A 5,667-nucleotide genomic window follows, 5' to 3' on the forward strand; every position below is an offset into this window, starting at 1 on the left:
CTTAATGTGGGACATGTACGAACCACGCATAACCGCCTTAAAGGCATCCCACGTGGGGCCCGCTGCTGTGGTGTCAATGTTAGTGGACCAATAGTCTGTCATGTCCGATGGGATGACCTCTTGTATCCCCGGTGTGGACACCCACAAGGGGCTAAGTTTCCACACCCTAAATGAAGGACAATGTCCCAGGGTAAGAGTAACCTGCAGTAGAGAGTGATCCGACACTGTTTGAGAGACATATTTAATTGCCCTAACAACCGGCAGAAAGTCCCCGGTGGCCAGTGCATAGTCCAGCCCGGACAGAGAACCATATGTTTTGGATTGACAGGAGAATACCTTTTCCCCCGGGAACTTCCAACGCCAAATATCTACATATCCATATGCCTCACACCATTTACTAAACATCCTGGACTCATTCACATGGGGTTTCAGTCTATCCAAATCAGGCCGTAACACAGAGTTAAAATCCCCCACAATAAACGTAGGGCAAACAGGTAATAGTGATAACTTAACACTCAAATCTGAGAATACCGTGGCTGTGGCTGGCGGAGGAACATAGATTGTGACCAGAATGACAGGCGTTCTCAGTACCGTAGCGTGTTAACACTAAAAACTGGCCCCGGGGTCCGAGAGCACCTGGTGGCACTAAAACTGTAGCCCTTTGCGTATTAGGATGGCCACCCCACGAGCATAATTAGTGTACGTGGAATGAAAGTTTTGAGCCACCCAACACTTTAACGCAAGGATTTTTGAGCCCACCAGATGAGTCTCCTGTAGACAGAGAATATGCGGGTGCAGTCGTTTGATCTGCTCAAACACCAATGCATGTTTAAATTTAGAATTCAGCTCCCGCAAATTCCATGAGCATATGTTTACCTCAGCCATGGGGGGGTTGGTAATATCGCTCAAGTGGGAAAGAGCAGGAGCAGCCCGCCCAGGAGCCCCAGTACAGTCCCCCGCCAAGCAGCCAGAGCCACAGTACCTCCAGTGGGACAATGTGACACACACACTCATCCATCCATTCACCCCGCACGCCTCAACCATACAACAGACAACAGGTAAAGAGCTGCCAATAAGCAGCAACAACCCTGCCCTGCTCCCACGGAAATGGAGCAGACTTGTACCCAAAACTAGGGCCATGCATGGGGCGCATGGCCTGATATCCATGTGATTAACCGCAACTAGTCAACTTCACCACTGAGTGGCTCAACATCGTTCTCCTAGAGCAGCTCCCAGATACTCATCCAAAAAATGGAGGAGTAAAAGTGTCCCGCAACAAAGAATAAACTGTCGATCCCTTCATGTTACAACAAAAGCAGCACTGACCATGGGTAGCTTCAAAGATGGGGGGGTGGGAGATGAGAAGAGCAAAAGAAAATAGAGACGGTAACCGTCCAGGCTAACATCCTTCAGGCAGGATCTTGAGGGGGTTGGGGTAGGGACTCCCACCAGGCGATGACGTTCTTGGGTGACTGGAAGAAAAGAACCTTCTCTTGATGGACAATACGCAGGGTAGCCGGGAATATCATAGTACTTCACTGCATGTTCTCTCAGCTTTTGTTTAACAGACTGGAATTGTGCCTGTTGGTTGTGAACAGCCACCGAATAATCCGGGTACAGTGACACAGTAGCATTATGGATCTTCAAGCTGCCTTTTATTCTGGCCGCCCGCAATATAGCGTCTCTGTCCCTGTAGTTCAGCAACCTGATAACCATGGTGCGTGGCGGATTGCCTGCAGGGAGAGGTCTGCCCGGGACTCTGTGAGCCCGTTCTATCACAAAGCAAGGGGACAGGGTGTCACGGCCAAACTCCTGCTCCAGCCAACTTTCCAAAAAGGCCACTGGGTCAGACCCCTCCACCCGCTCAGGAAGGCCCACCAGCCTCAGGTTATTGTGTCTGAGGCGATTCTTGAGGTCGTCCACCTTGTCTTCTAGAGAGGCTATTTTACCCCCCGCAGTATTGAGTTTAGGCCATATGGGGTTAACTGAATCCTCCAAATCACTAATACGTTTCTCAGTCTCATCCACCCTTCCGCGTATTTTCTGACCATCCTGTCTCAGTAGTGTAAAGTCACTTCTAATTTCAGCCACAGTCCCCATAAGAGCAGCATGGTCTACCTTGATGGTGTGCAGCACATCAGCAAGCGTAGGCCCTCGATCGTTCTCTCATCCGGCTCCTCCCCCGCCGAGATCTGTGACTCCAGGATCGGAGGGTCCGGCCGTCCCGGGGAGGACGGCGGAGAGGCTTCCCCAAAGAGATCCGGCGTGGAGGTCGGAGAATCACAGGGCTCCGCGGCGGTGGTCCGGCGGCCATCTTGGCCTGAGCGCGCGTGCACATACATTCGCGCCGGCGGCTGCCTTCTGCGTTTGCCCATCCGCTGATATCGCCGGTGCAGGCGGTGTCTTTTGTTCGGCATATAGTGAGGGATTAACCCAGGATGGAGCAGGATTGTAGCGGGAGATGTCAGAGCTGCTCAGAAAGACGAATTAAGGAATGGTTTAACAGAATCCACAAAATAGCTGAGCTGGAAAAACAAATCCACATTGGGGCGAGATATACCCACTAAATTAGGAAATGAATTGAGCTTGCTGGAATAATTTTCAGTCAACCCTGGAGTTTTCCCAACTATCTAGCTCTCCTATTAAAATCTGAAAATATTATATCTCCTGATTAGGGATGAGTCGAACACCCCCCGGTTCGGTTCGCACCAGAGCCTGCGAACGGACCGAAAATTCGTACAAACTATAGAACCCCATTAAAGTCTATGGGACTCGAACATTCAAAATCAAAAGTGCTAATTTTAAAGGCTAATATGCAAATTATTGTCCTAAAAAGGGTTTGGGGACCTGATTCCTGCCCCAGGAGACATGTATCAATGCACATTTATTTATTTTTTAAAACAGAAGTTTTTTCGGGAGCACTGATTTTAATGACACTTAAAGTAAAAAAAAGTGAAATATTCCTTTAAATATCGTGCCCGGGGGGTGTCTATAGTATGCCTGTGAAGTGGCACGTTTCCCGGGTTTAGGACAGTCCCTGCACAAAATTACATTTCTAACAGAAAAAAAGTTATTTAAAATTGCTTGCGGTTTTAATGTAATGTCTGGTTCCGGTAATACGGATGAAAATCATTGAGAAAAATGTCATGGGTAACCCCCCCTGCCCATTTACAGCCCCTTTGGGTCTTGTATTGATATTAAGGTATATGGGCCCCCAGGCCCATATACTCAGAACAGCAGTATACAGGCAGTGCAAACAAGACAGGGACTATGTAGGTTTGTTGTGTTAAGTAGAATCTGTTTGTAATCTTCAACTGGTACATTTTTAAAGTGTAGCTCCTATCAAAAAATCTATTTTTAAGCTTTTTGAAAAACATAGGGAAGGGTTATCACCCCTGTATACTTTTTTTTGCGGTCTGTCATTTTTCATCACACTTCCTGTTGTCTCTTTCAATTTACAAGTAGAAGACGTTTGTAAGTTGGATGTTTGAAATTAGGGGCCTGCCCTATATGCTCTGCAGAAATGTGGGCCTAAGGTATTGGTGTTGCCACAACACTGTAAGCCCTCAAAGTGACTCTTGGTGGGCGCTGGAATGCCCTGCTGTGAACTATTATATCAAGAATTGTAATGACATCCCATTGTTGAACAGTGGTAGAAAAATTGGGCCTTTGGTGGATGTGGTTGTGGTGGTGGTGGTGCTGGTGCCACAACTCTGTAACTCCTCACAGTTACTCTCGGTAGGCACTGAAACGGGCCCTGCGTTGAAATATTATATCCAGAATTGTAATTACATGCACCTGTAAACACTGGTGCCACAACACTGCAACACCTCACAGAAACTCTAGTTGGAGAGCAGGAATGAGCTCTGCTGAAAGTATTGCATCAAAAATTGTAATACACGCCCCTGTTAAACAGGTGCTTAAAAATTGGGCCTTAGGCACTGGTGCTGGTGCCAAGACACTGCAACCCCTCACAAATACACTAGTTGGAGTGCAGGAATGAGTCCTGCTGCAAAGTATTGCATCAAAAATTGTAATTAGATGTAGGGATGGCCTTGCAGTTCGCGGGAAATTTTGCATGTTTGCGATTCGCCAAACCAGCTGACTTCTGGCCCTGTTCACGCAGTGGACATATGCGTTTACATTGTGAAAGAACTTTTTTTTTGTTTCAAATATTTTTATTGGTGAGAAAAAAGGCAGAGTTACAATAAACATGTGACATGTACATACAACAGGTTATATTACACAACCTAGAACTCTACAGCAGCAGAAGAATTTAGCACTTCAACACTAGGTTGTGAGTAGTATATGGAACAGACAGCAGTTGACCAGTACATGCAACGGATTTCCGTACCCAAGAATGAGCTTGAAGAACCGCAAGTGATGCATATTTACCCCATCGACCCTAGGATGTGTTTAGCAGTTGCGTGAGAGCCAACCCCAAACCCTAGAGGGCAGCAGCTAAAGCCTACCCTCTCCATCTGTAGCAATTGGTGTGTTACCGGGTTGTGCTCACGTTGAGGCAGGAGGGTCATAGGTAAATTGGGCCTGTATTCGTATGGGATGTAGGTGGGCAATGAAGATAAGAGAGTAGTGAGGGTAGCTTAAATGCGTGGGGAACGTGGGTCTCTTGCAGATGTTTACATTACTAATAGGGTAGGCTGATCATGGTTATATGGAGTATGATGTACTGGTGTTACGGAGTCGAACAATAGTGGACGTGGAGTCTTCAGGTGAAGGACAAAATGGGGAAAGGTAATGGGGGAAGGGGGGGGAGAGGAGGAGGACAGGGAGGGGGGTATGAAAGGGGGTGGTCCAACAGGGGGGTGATGGGAAGGAGTCTCTGGCTTCCCCCAGTTAGGTCAGGGGGGAAATGTTTTGGCAAATGGTCTGTATTCTTCGCTAAGTATTAGTCGTCATCTGTATCAAATATTCCTGGAAGGTTTGGTAATGGGTCCAGCAGGCCCACTTCCTGCTATATTTCGTTGGGGTATCCTGAGAGGTGTGTATGAGCTTCTCCATTTCAGCAACTTTCTGTAGTCTGAGGAACCATTCTTTTATGGTAGGGATACGAGTAGATTGCCAATGGATTGGGATGCATTGCTTAGCCGCATTAATCATGTGCATCATCAGTGATTTGTGGTAAGTGTTGTGTGGGAGAGTGGAATGGTGCAAGAGGAATTGGGCTGGAGTGAACTCTATCGTGTAAGAGGTGATTTTTTCTGTGATGCGGTGGACTTCTGTCCAGTACCTCTGGATTGATGGACAGGACCACCATATATGGAGTAGAGTACCCCTGTCCTGATGGCATCTCCAACAGGCCTCGGGGATGCTGGGCTTGAACTTGTGTACCACTACCGGGTGTGGTACCATCTAGCTTGAATTTTGAATCCGTTTTCTTGGGTAGTCACTTTGGTGGACCCTTTATGTATGTTTAGATGTATCTGTTCCCACTGTTCCTTCGTGTGTGGCGTGGATAAGTCTCTTTCCCATTTTCTGCAAGCTGGTGTGTCATTTGCCTTGAGGTCTCCAAAGAGCAGATTATGTGTGTAGGTGATGGTGTGCGATTGGGGGGATGTTTTGGTGCAAAGCATTTCGAAGGGGGAAAGGCGTCGAACGCAACTGGAATTTTTATCTAGGTCTTGTAGGTAAGAGGCCAGCATGAGG

The sequence above is a fragment of the Lithobates pipiens genome, unplaced genomic scaffold, assembly GCF_037356315.1.
Source record: "Lithobates pipiens isolate NorthernLeopardFrog02 unplaced genomic scaffold, aLitPip1_a1.2 Scaffold_25, whole genome shotgun sequence".
Taxonomy (NCBI): domain Eukaryota; kingdom Metazoa; phylum Chordata; class Amphibia; order Anura; family Ranidae; genus Lithobates; species Lithobates pipiens.